This window comes from Molossus molossus, unplaced genomic scaffold (assembly GCF_014108415.1).
Source record: "Molossus molossus isolate mMolMol1 unplaced genomic scaffold, mMolMol1.p scaffold_m16_p_14, whole genome shotgun sequence".
In the NCBI taxonomy this organism is placed as follows: Eukaryota; Metazoa; Chordata; class Mammalia; order Chiroptera; family Molossidae; genus Molossus; species Molossus molossus.
The window spans coordinates 32,572,468-32,585,049 of NW_023425349.1; positions in this window are offsets into that span (position 1 = coordinate 32,572,468).

Genomic DNA, 12,582 nt, shown 5'->3' on the forward strand with positions numbered 1-12,582 from the left:
TAGATAACTTTTGTCAGGTTAAGGAAATGCCCTTCTCTTTCCAGTCTGCTTAGAAGCAGTCATCAGTCAGCACATACTTTATCAGACACCTCTGCTGTATCTGCCTGGATGATCATATGGTTTTTATTCTTTAATCCATTACAGTGGTAAATTACCTTTATAGATTTTCTAATATTAATCCAGGGATAAACTCAACTTCTCTATGATACATTATCTTTTTTATACACAGTTGTATTATTTTAATAACATGCATTTAGGATTCTTACATCTATGTTCTTGAGTGAAATGGGCCTGTAATTTTCCATTCTCATGCTTTCATTATCTAATTTTGCTATTAAGGTTATACTGGTTTCAAGAATGAATTTGGGAGTATTCCTTGTTTTTCTACTCCCTGGGAGAATTCATACAAGACTGGGATTATCTATTCCTTGAAATATTGGTAGAATTCACCTATAGAGCCATCTGGGCCTTGAGTTCTTTTTGTGGGACTGTTTTTCACTATTATTTCAATTTCTTTAATAGCTTTAAGACTATTCAGAATATCTATTGTTTTCCAGTTTGGGTAGGAATTTATTTCTACTAAAACTTTAAATTTGTTGGCATAGAGTTTTTGATAGCATTCTCTTACTATTTTTTTCTCAGTAATCTTTTATTTGCAAATATAGCCACATGAAAAGATTAAATCTCTGGATAGTTAGCTGTCTTTATCTTATTATCTTTTAAACCTCTGTTTTAACTACAATTTTCATGTATGATGTCATTTACTTATATCTTTTTTTCCTTTGATCTTCCTAGAGACTTGTGTTTTTGTTTTTATTTTTATTTTATCCTCACCCGAGGACATTTTTTTTTTTATCCTCACCTGAGGACATTTTTCGATATTTTGTTCAGATAGAGTGGGAGGGAGAGAGAGAGAGAGAAACATCGATGTGAAAGGGACACATCGAGTGGCTGCCACCCACACGACCGAGGTATGTGCCCTTAGCAGGAACCGAACCCAGGTCTCTCCGGACCACAGGCCGACGCTCTAACCATTGAGCCAAACTGGCCAGGGCACATTTTTTTTGTTTTTGTTCAGATAGAGTGGGAGGGAGAGAGAGGGAGAGAGAGAGAGAGAGAAACATCGACGTGAAAGGGACACATCAAGTGGTTGCCACCCGCATGACCCAACCAGGGCCAAGCAACCGAGGTACGTGCCCTTAGCGGGAACCAAACCCGGGTCTCTCTGGACCGCAGGCCTATGCTCCAGCTGCTGAGCTAAACCGGCCAGGGCTAGAGACTTGTGTTTTTTAAAAATATGTTTTTATTGATGTTTTAGAGAGAGAGGAAGAGAGAGAGATAGAAACATCAATGTGAGAGAGATACATCGATTGGCTGCCTTCTGCACGCCCACCACTGAGGATCGGGCTGGTAACCTGGACATGTGCCCTGACCAGGAATCAAACCAGGAGCTCTCAGTCCATGGGATGATGCTCAATCCACTGAGCAACGCTGGCCAGGCTGCTTATTTTTTTTCTTCAAAGAATTAACTCTTGCCTGGCTGGTGTGGCTCAGTGGTTGAGCATTGACCCATGCACCAGGAGGTCACCGGTTCCATTCCCGGTCAGGGCACATGCCCATGTTGTGGGCCTGATCCCCAGTGGGGGGCATGCAGGAGGCGGCCAACTGATGTTCTTTCTCATTGATGCCTCTATCTCTCCCTCTCCCTTACTCTCTCTCTAAAATCAATAAAGAAAAAGTACTTAAAGAAATTAACTCTTTGTTTGTTGGTCTTTTTTATTGCATTTTTCTTTTCTATTTCATTGAATTCCATTTTGTTTATCATCTCTTTCCTTGTATTGTTTGCAGGTTTATTGTATTTTTTAAAAAAATTTCTTAGATTGGCCCTGGCCAGTTTGGCTCAGCGGTTAGAGCGTTGGCCTGCCGTCCGGAGAGACCTGGGTTCGGTTCCCGCTAAGGGCACGTACTTCGGTTGCAGTTTGTCCCCGGCCCTGGTTGGTCGTGCGGGTGGCGGCCACTAGATGTGTCCCTTTCACGTCGATGTTTCTCTCTCTCTCTCTCTTCCTCTCTCTCCCTCCCACTCTGTCTGTACAAAAAAAAAAAAAAAATTTCTTAGATTGGAATACTTAGACCATTCATTTGTCCTGAGGGTATTTGCCTCTCACGTGAACTGAAGTTAACAACAGCTGTTTTGAGTGGGACTGAGAGTGGTGGATGTGGGGGCCCAGAACCCAATGGGGAGATGGGGAGTCTAATAGAAACCCTTTGCATTAAGCAGGACTCCAGAGACCTGACCTTGGTTCCATGTTGCTTTCTCTCTAAACCATAACAAACTGATTTAAGGGAAAAATATGCATAAGGAAGAAGAGAATAATACAGGAATCATCAGCATTTTGTAAGTTAAAAAGCAGATGGATTTAATAGGCCAAGAAAGCCCAATTGGTGTGGCTTAGTGGTTGAGCATCGACCCATGCACCAAGAGGTCACCGGTTTGCTTCCTGGTCAGGGCACATGCCCAGGTTGTGGGCCCGATCCCCAGTGGGGGACATGCAGCAGGTGGCCAATCAATGTTCTCTCTCATCGATGTTTCTATTTCTCTCTCCCTTCCTCTCTCTAAAAATCAATAAAGAAAAAAAAGAAAAATAAAGCAAGGCCAAGAAAGCCAAATCCCAAACTTGAAAAAGAAGTCTGATTTATACTACAGAACCTTGAAGAGAACCAGAACCATGCCAGACTGGGGTTAATCGGGGTGGACAGAGAAAGATTCTGTAAGTTTGTAGAGAAAAAGTAGATTATAGACAAAGGGTCAGAGCTCAGAATGGCACTGGATTTTCAAATTGCACCAGTGGAAGCCAGGAAACAGTGGAGTAATAGGTTCAAAATTCTGAAAGAGAGTTTGTAGTTAAACTGGTGATAAAAATTAGCAAACAAAGCCAGTGATAAAAACAAATCAATTATTAACTCCAAGGAAATGAAATGTTGTGCAGGAAAACAAGACGATAGTATCCTGTACAGCTCATTTGACAATAGATTTACAGTCAAAATAAGGCAAATAATGAGTATTGATATAATCAGAATGACAAATATCTATACTGGGAGGCTGATGACCAGGGGTTATGTATGAGGGGGGAGTGGGGGGAGGATATGTTTGTGCTTTGTGGGGACAGGGTGTTTAGGGGGAGGGGTTAGTGAGAAAGCTAATCTCTTTTCACAATGAGAAATCATTAGATAATGCCCAAACCTCAAAAATGAAGAAGTAACATTATAAGCACGTTATTTAGAGAAAATATAGTAAGTACCGGAAGGATTGAAAGCAGTTTCTCTGGGCTTGGCGGGGAGGGGCGGGGAGGTGAGAAAGAGGGACTTCAGGGAATTGCTGATTTTCATAACAAACCATGTAGAATTTTCAACTTTAAACATTTAAAAAATCATATGCATAGGTTTAATTTGGTAAAAGTAAAAACTAAACTTGAACCCCCCTGTGACTCATAGATACAGAGAACAAAACTGATGGTTTCCAGACGGGAGGGGGTGGAGGGCTGGGTGAAAAGGTGAAGGGATAAGAAATACAAACTGCCCCGCCGGTTTGGCTCCGCGGTTAGAGTGTGGGCCGTGGTTGGAGTGTGGGCCCGAGGACCAGAGAGTCCCGGGTTCGCTTTGTGCTACTGGCAGTACCTTGGTTGCAGTTTGTCCCCAGCCCCAGGCTGGGGTTGTGTGGGTGGCAGCCACTCGATGTGTCTCTCTCACATCAATGTTTCTCTCTCTTTCTTCTTCCCTCTCTCCCTCCGGTTCTATCTGAAGATTAATGAAAAAAAAAAAAAAGAAATACAAATTGACGGTTACAAAATAGTGTGGGGATGTAAAGTACAGCACAGGGCGTATAGTCAATAATATTGTAACATGTACTGTGCCAGGTGTGTACTAGACTTACTGGGGGGATCACTTTGTAAGTTATATAAACATCTAATCACTATGTTGAATAGCTGGAAGTAATATAATCCTGAGTGTCAACTGTGATTAAAAAACAAAACCCTGTGATCAGCCTCATACACTTATCTGTAAGATTTTTCACTGTTTTCTTAGAATGAATTCCAGAGGTGGGGTTGCTGGGTCAGTAGCATGCTGGTTTTTAAGCTCTTACAACCAGAGTGCTGAACAGTGCCCCAGCCTCACCCCGCCCAGGTGAAAAATCGGTTCTCATTTCCGATCCTTGCAAACACCCAACCTGTTCTCAGATCTCTGCCAGTTTGATGATTTTTAAAAAGGTGTCATATTGTGGCTTTAATTTGTATTTCTTTGACTACCAAATAGTTTTACATAGTTAATATCTTTAACCATCTTTAGTTCTTCTTTGATTAATTTCCTGTTACAGTTCTTTGTCCATTTTTATCTTGGAGTGTTCATCTTTTTCACTGTTGATTTGTAAGGCCTCTTAAAATAGTAAGCCTACTAATTTTTTGTTAACCGCACACGTTACAAATATTTCCCCCTCAGTGGGTCCTTCTGCTTTTAATTTTCTTTTTTGATGTGAGGGATTTTTAAAATGTTTATGTAGCAAAGTCTATCTTTTATGCTTTTTGCCTTTGGGATCATGTCTGGAAAACCCTTGCTCATCCACAGGCTTTTACAAATACAGCCTTTCAGATAGTTTTGGTAGTCAGATACAGTATTTCATTTCTTGGAGGTGCTTCACATTTTAAGTCTCTGAAACTGGAATGTGTTTACAGTCTCTGGTGCTCAGGTGGTCGTCATCATCCACTTTGCACACATCAGAATGTGCAGAAAGTGTCAGCAACTGGTAAAAACGCCCAGGAGGCAACAGTGGGTACTCATTAATAAATGTGGCATTATCACCTGTTACCTTTTCTTCTTGGGCACAAAGCAAGACTACACTTCCCAGCTCCCCTTGCAGTTAGGTGTGACCACATGACTGGGTTCCAGCCATTGGATTGTGGGTGGAAGTGATGTATAAGGCTTCCCCTCTTGGCCCATCAAACCTCCCACGGGTTCTCAGCTCTCTTCCGGCTGCTGTTGGAGAATCTAGCAGAGGTCATAGGCGCTGGCAGAGCCAGAAGGCAGGAGTCTGTCCTGAAAGGCCCCAGGGGAAGTGCCCGCTGACCAGGAGCCCTCATTGTTCTTTGTGTGTATAGGATGAAACTGTTACTGTGTTAAGCCACTGAGATTTGGGATTTTGTTTGTTATATAGCAGCTGGCATAGCTGATGTCTAACAGACTCCCTTGTCTTAATTCTGTCTCAAATCTGAATCCCTCTAGATTAGAGCTGAGTGTTTTCTCATTGAGTATGATGTTAGCTGTTGGTTTTAGATAAATGTACTTCCCCTTTTAGCTTTTTTTCCCTTCTTTTTATCAAGTCTTGATATTCAACTGATTCTAAGTGTATAAAATGACTTGGAAAATTTTAAACTTTTTCCTAAGTTCTGGCGAGGTTAACTACCACGTGAAACTTTGACAAGATTCATGCTGAAAACTGATATCCTTCAGCAAAAAAAGTGCTTGAATAAGCTTTACTATTTTTTTTCTTTTTAAAATTAATTTCTAAGTGTTTATATATTTTATATTTTTAGAGCAGTTTTAGATTTACAACAAAATTGAGAAGGCAGTGGTTTTCCCATAGAGCCCTGCCACACCCCACGCATAGCCTCCCCCATTATCAGCTTCTTGAACTAGAGTAGAACATTTGTTACAAGTGATGAACCTACATTGACTTATCATTATCACTTAAGGTCCACTTAGGGTTCACTCTTGGTGTTGTACATTCTATGGGTTCGGACAAATGTATAATGACATATATCTACTATTATAATATCATACAAAGAATTTTCACAGCTTTAAAAATCCTCTGCACTCCACATATTCATCTCTCCACACCCCTCTTGCTCACCTCTGGCAATCACTGATCTTTTCACTGATTCTATAGTTTTGCCTTTTCTAGAATGTCATATAGTTGGAGTCATAAGTATGTAGCCTTTTCAGACTGGCTTCTTTCACTTAGCAATATGCATTTAAGTTTCCTCCATGTCTTTTCATGGCCTGACAGCTGAATAATATTCCATTATCTTGGATGTGCCACATTTATTTATCCATTCACCTACTGAAGGACATCTTGGTTACTTCCAAGTTTTGGCAATCATGAATAAAGCTGCTATAAACATCTGTGTGCAGGTTTTTGTGTGCACCTAAGTTTTCAGCTCCTTGAGGTATGTACCAAAGAAGTCCATTTGCTAGATCCTATGCCAAGAGTATGTTCAGTTTTCTAAGAAACTGCCAAACTGGCAAAACTTCCGAAGTGGCTGTGCCATTGTGCATTCCCACCAGCAGTGAATGAGAAATCCTGCTGTTCCACATCCTCACCAGCTCTTAGTGCCGCCGGTGTTCTGGATTCCAGCCATCCTAACGGGTTGCAGCGGTATCTCATGGTTGTTTTAATTTGCATTTCCCTGATGACATATGACATGGAGCATCTGTTCATACACTGATTTGCCATCTGTATGTCTTCCTTGGTGATCTCTCTGCCTAGTAAAGTCTTAGGTCCATTCGTAAACTGAGTAGTTTGTCTTATTGTTCAGTTTTCAGAGTTCTTTGTATATGTTGAATAGCAATCCTTCATCAGATGTGTCTTTTGCAAACACTTTCTCCCAATGTGTCTTGTCTTCTGGCCCTTTGGAACTGTCTTTTGCAGAGCAGAAGTTTTACATTTCAGTGGAGTCCAGCGTACCAGTTATTTCTTTCATGGATTGTGTCTGGTGTTGTAACTGAAAAGGCACATACCAAGGTCATCTAGGTTTTCTCTTCAAATTAATTTTTTTCCCTTAGTGGTAAAATACAAACAATAGAAAAAAAAAAGTCACCCATAGGTCTACTTCTCAGAGACAAATATTGATAGAATTTTGGTCATATTCTTTCAAATTTGCCTTCACATTCACTTACATAAATGGGTTCATTCTTTACATATGCCAATTTGAAATCTACTTTTTATACGTAACAGTGTATCATACATATTTTCATAATAAAGTATCTATTTAATTTTTATATCTGTAAAATGGAATAATGACCATACCCACCTTGCATGGCTGAGAGGAGGACTAAGTGAGATACTTCATAAAAGCTTCCTGGCACGTACTATTCTATCTGATGTGTGAGTGTACACTCCACTGGCTCCCAAGGATGGGCAGGGTCCAGAGCCAGGGTCTTGGAAACTCCAGAAAACACTGACCTGAAATCCACGGAGGAAGCCCTGAGAGGCCAGGTATGGAACCTGGCAGGGGAGCGCAGACCACCCCTCTGGTCGGAGCCCTCAGGAGCCCTGGTGAGCCCAGGTGCCCCGGGTACGGGCTTTCTCACGCCCTCATGCGCTGCCTGGCTTGGTCTCTGGCCTGAGAAGTGGAAGGAGGATAAAGAGATGGTAAGTGAAGATACTTCTGCTCAAAAAATTAAAAATAGATTTAGCATATGAACCCACAATCCCACTTCTGGGTATGTACTCCAACGTGTTGAAAGCAGGGACTCGAAGAGATATTTTGTTCATAGCAGCATCATTCACCACAGCCAAAAGATGGAAGCCACCCAGGTGTCCTTCATCAGATGGATGGATAAACAAAATGTGGAATATTCCCATAGTGGAATATTATTCAGCCTTAAAAAGGAAGAAAATTTTACACATCCTATAACATGGATGAACCTTGAGGACACTATGGTAAGTGAAATAAGCCAGATACAAAAAAGACAAATACTGGATTGTTCCACTTATGTAAGGTACCTAGAGTGGGGAGGTACATAGACACAGGGAGTAGAATACTGGTTGCCAGTTTGGGGTGGACAATGGAGAGTCATTGTTTAATGGGCATGGCGTTTCAGTTTTGCAAGAAGAAAAAAGTTCTGGAGATGGATAGTGGTGATGGTTGCACAACCGCATGAATATACTTAATGCCTCTGAGCTGTATACTTAAAAATGGTTAAGATGCTAAATGTTATGTTATGTGTTAACCACAATTTTCAAAAACACTTCTGGGGTGTTGCAGTTGCCCAGGCTGGGGATTTCCAGGCCACCACTTAGAGAACTGTGCCCAGTGGGCACCAAAGGCACAGAGCCCTGAGTCCCCAGCTTGCTCCCCACTGGCTCGCAGGTGACTTTACTTATTGCCTTCTCCACGAGACAGATACCAAGAAGGAATGGAAGGGTGTGACATCCACACTTCCTCCCCATTCTGATGAGGCGAGATGGGAATTAGAGAGGACAGAAACATAGGCTTTTAAAACGTAGAAAAAGAATTAAAAATACAATAGAAAATCATACTCACTATTCCAAGATTAAAAACATTCTTTAGAAACTGGGCTTTATTAGATGACATGCTTCCTGCATCGCGTGGGAGAGGAGGGAGCCAGGTCACCGGCGCCTCGTAGGGGGCAAGCAGGTGAAATGATTATGAAATATGTCAAATAAATGGTCCTTTTTTCTCCCTAGGAGATAAGAAAAGGTAATTTGGTCTGTCAGTTCCACACACAGAAGATGTCATGGTCAACTGCATTAATACTGAATACTTTGTCCGGAGTCACAGAGCTAAAAGAAATTACAGAATCTTTCTCCTGTGAATTCTGGCATGACTCTCAGCAGACCTTTCCCCACCTGAATTCACAAGAGAGATTAATAATAAAAGGCAGAGTCCACAGTGGGACCCAGAGCCTGCCAGGTTGTCCTGGGCAAGGTGGCCGGAGCCCAGCTGCTTTTCTCTTGTACCCTGCCCCTCCCCCAGCTCGCACCTCCAGCCTCACCTGTCCCTGCCCCCTTCCTGTGTCCTGTTTCAGCCCAAATCCTAGCTGTTTCTAGTGGATCACCTGTACCTCCCTGCCTCGGCCCTTGCTCATGTTACCCTTGCCCCGGCCAGCAGTCCCAGATCATGTTCCCCTCCTCTGACTGCTCCCGGCGGCATGTCCACTTCCTTCTGCAGTTGTTATGGGAACTGTGTGTCTGTTTCTCCTTTCCCCTGACCTCCCAGGCCTCCTAGAGGAGACACGCACCCAGGTGGCCTCCTTGCCATGTCCCGCCCAGGGTCTAGCTCTTATCAGTGGGAGAAATGAGATCAGGAGGTCTCCGCACATTTTCTCTTTTATAATCTAAGAAAAAGATGTGGATGGTGGATTTGTTCTTGTTTTTTCTTTTTCTGGCGACAGTGAAGGGGTGCTGTGAGGACTGGGGGGGGACACTGGGAGCTGTCGAGGGGCAGGGGGTGGGCTTCCCCTCCGCTCGCTCCCGCGGGGGCCAGAGAAGCTCTTTCCGGCTCTGCTTCTGGGGACTTGGTCTCTGGACCGATTAAACCTCTTTCGACACATTTATGCTATAAGCACTGCATTGTTTTTAGGTTGTTTTACTCAATTAATTTTATTATCAGTTAGTTATGTATTAACATTTCAAGAAAATGAATGTTTGCCCAGTTAATTAACTAAATCATTAAATATGTCCTTTTTCCTTTTTTACCTGCATATCTGTGACCTCCCGCAGATGGAGAAGGTGTGTTTGGAGATACTTGGGCCTTTGAAACAGACCCTTGTACCAAGGTGCCTTCTTGGCCCTATGGGCCGAGCTCTTGGGGGCTGGGAGGGACCTGGAATTTGAGGCCCACCGCATGTGGCATAGAGAGGCGAGTGTGGGAAGGCCACTGGCACAGCTTGGTAGAATTTGGGGTGAGGGGAGCCAAACTCCTGTGAACAGAGCCAGCACCCGTAGGCTTATGGCTTAAGAAACAAACCTCCTCTTGCCACCTCTGGGTGGTCTGGCGAAAGCCTCCTGGAGGGCGGCACACCCCGTTCCTGTGGGGCCGGACTCATCGAGGAGTGTGGCCTCGGCCAGTTGGCAGGCTTAAGCGACGTCAGTTCCCTGGGTTCATAGTAAAGAGGTTGTGCCGTGTGGTCACCCAAGGCCCTTGCTGCCCTGACACGCTGGGAGCCTCAGTCACTCAGATGTTGCCCCAAATCTCCCATCCATAGTGAGGGCAGGCCAAGCTGAGGCTGCCGTACCAGGTGACAGCGGTTCCAGCCCGGGATCCACCATCAGGGGAGAAATGCAGACGCCCCGTAATCGAGGCGTCAGCAAATGAAGGCCTGTGGGCCGATCCTGCCAGGTGCTTATTTTTGTGTGGTTTGGGACCTAAGGATGATTTTACATTTTTAAAAGGATGAAAAAAATTAAAAGAAGAAGAATATTTTGTGACACATGAGAATTATATGAAGTGACAGTGTCTATAAAAAAGTTTTATTGGAACACAGCGAGGCTCATGTGTTTACACATTGTCTGTGGCTCTTCCATGTGGCCGTGGCACAGTGGTGTGGCCACGGAGGCCAGGTGGCCACAAAGCCTAAAATGCCATCTGGGCCTTTACAGAAGAAAGTCTCTTGACTCGATCTACAGTTTTCTGTGGCAATTACAACAAACTAGATGGGACATCCCAATTGTGTGCTGCAGTGGAATATGATTATAATTCACTTAATAAACACCTGAGCTCTTATTGGTTGGGTCACTAGGGAAACAGATAAGTCAGATCTAGTCCCTACTCCAAAGGAATTACCAGTCTGATGGGGAGACGCAAGTGTGTATCTATGTAAATTGCATGGTAGAGAGATTATCTCCATGTTGTATATTTTTTATAAGGTACTTAGAAACATAGAGGAGTGACTGACTCTGCCTGGAAATCAAGGAGGGCTTCTGGGAGGAGGTGATGTATGAGCAGTGATTGACCACCATACTGCAGACAGGTGAACAGACTGTGTATTACATGAGTTTAAGGCCACCCCCCCTACAGTTACACAGTGCAAAGCCACACAACTGTACATGGCAGCTCTGTTATGTGGGTCTTGAAGGACTTTTGGTTGCAAGTGAGAGATAACTAACTCACTCAAACCTAGGCAATAAAATAATTCATTAGCTCTCCAAAGAAAGAAGTCTGGAGACAAAAAGGCATGGGTAAATGTAGGGACTCAGGCAGTATTGTCAAGGCCTTGTCTTTCTCTCCCCATCTCTTGGCTCTGCTTGGCTTTTTTCCTTCTGTTTCTTAGGCTAGATAGTGGTGGGCAGCCCAGCCCAGACACATAACCTCCCAGCAAGACAAGACTACCCAGAGGAACCACCCTTTCCCCCAGGCACTATATCACATTCCCAGAAAAGGACTCTGATTGGCTGCTTGAGTCACATGCCCACTTCTGAACCAATCACTGTGCTGAAAGGTGGGGCACAGTGGTCCTTGAGATCATCTATCTCAGTGGACCAGGGTTGGAGGGTGATTATGGACTTTATGTGTCAGTGTAGCTTTATCCTGGTTAAAAATGTAGCGCCCTGGTGCAGGAGGTTGATAATGAGGGAGGCTATGCACAAGTGTGAAGGGGATACATGGGACATCTCTCAACATTTTTTCTCAATTTTGCTGTGAATCTAAGACTGCTCTAAAAAAATAAAGTTAAAAAATGAAAAGAGCTCATGAGCTAGAACGCACACACCTTTCTTTTAAAAGCTCCTTCACTCAGCCACACACCACGGGGATTAAATTTTGTAGTGCATTTAACAGACAATGAACATCAAGCCAGGTCAAAAATACATGTTGAGATTTCAAGACAAGACACTGAACGGGGACCCTCAACTATTGGCAGCCTTATGATGGCTGACTGGCCTGGATACACACATCTAACATCATGTCGCACTTGCCAGCTGGGCACCTCATCGCTCCCTCTGCTCTGCACAGGACATCACTTCTTCAAGGTGGGTCATTGCAGGGCGGGAGGAAGGATGCAGGGGTGCCTTGTGTTCTTATGTATTTAAAAATACATGTAAGGCCCTGGCCAGTTTGGCTCAGCGGTTAGAGCGTCGGCCTGCGGTCCGGAGAGACCCGGGTTCGGTTCCCACTAAGGGCACGTACTTCGGTTGCAGTTTGTCCCCAGCCCTGGTTGGTCGTGCAGGTGGCAGCCACTCGATGTGTCCCTTCACGTCGATGTTTCTCACTCTCTCTCCCTTCCTCTCTCTCCCTCCCATTCTATCTGTACAAAAAATGGAAAAATATCCTCGGGTGAGGATAAAAAAAAAAAAAAAATAGATGTAAGGCCCTGGCCAGTTTGGCTCAGCAGTTGGAACATCAGCCCACGGACCAAAGAATTGTTGGTTTGATTCCTGGTCAAGGGCACGTATCTTGGTTGCGGTTTGGTCTCTGGCCCTGGTCAGGGTCATGCAGGAGGCAGCCAGTCAATGTGTCTCTCTCACCTCAATGTTTCTCTCTCTCTATCTTTCTCTCCTACTCTGTCTGAAGATAAATGGAAAAATATCCTCAGGTGAGGATTTAAAAAATAAATAAAAATACATGTGAGGATGTCATTGGCATCTTTTCGGCATTTAGACCTGAGTGACATCATTTGAGAAACACTGGTTCTAGTTCAAACCCCACAAACATTTAGTCTAATCTTCTAGATTTATAGATGGGGAAACCGAGACCCAGACGTGGAAAGGGACTCTTGAAAGTGATTTCAACAAGCAGGACTTGTCCAAGAATCCTGGTTGGACACATATGAATTCGGTCAGATGAGAAA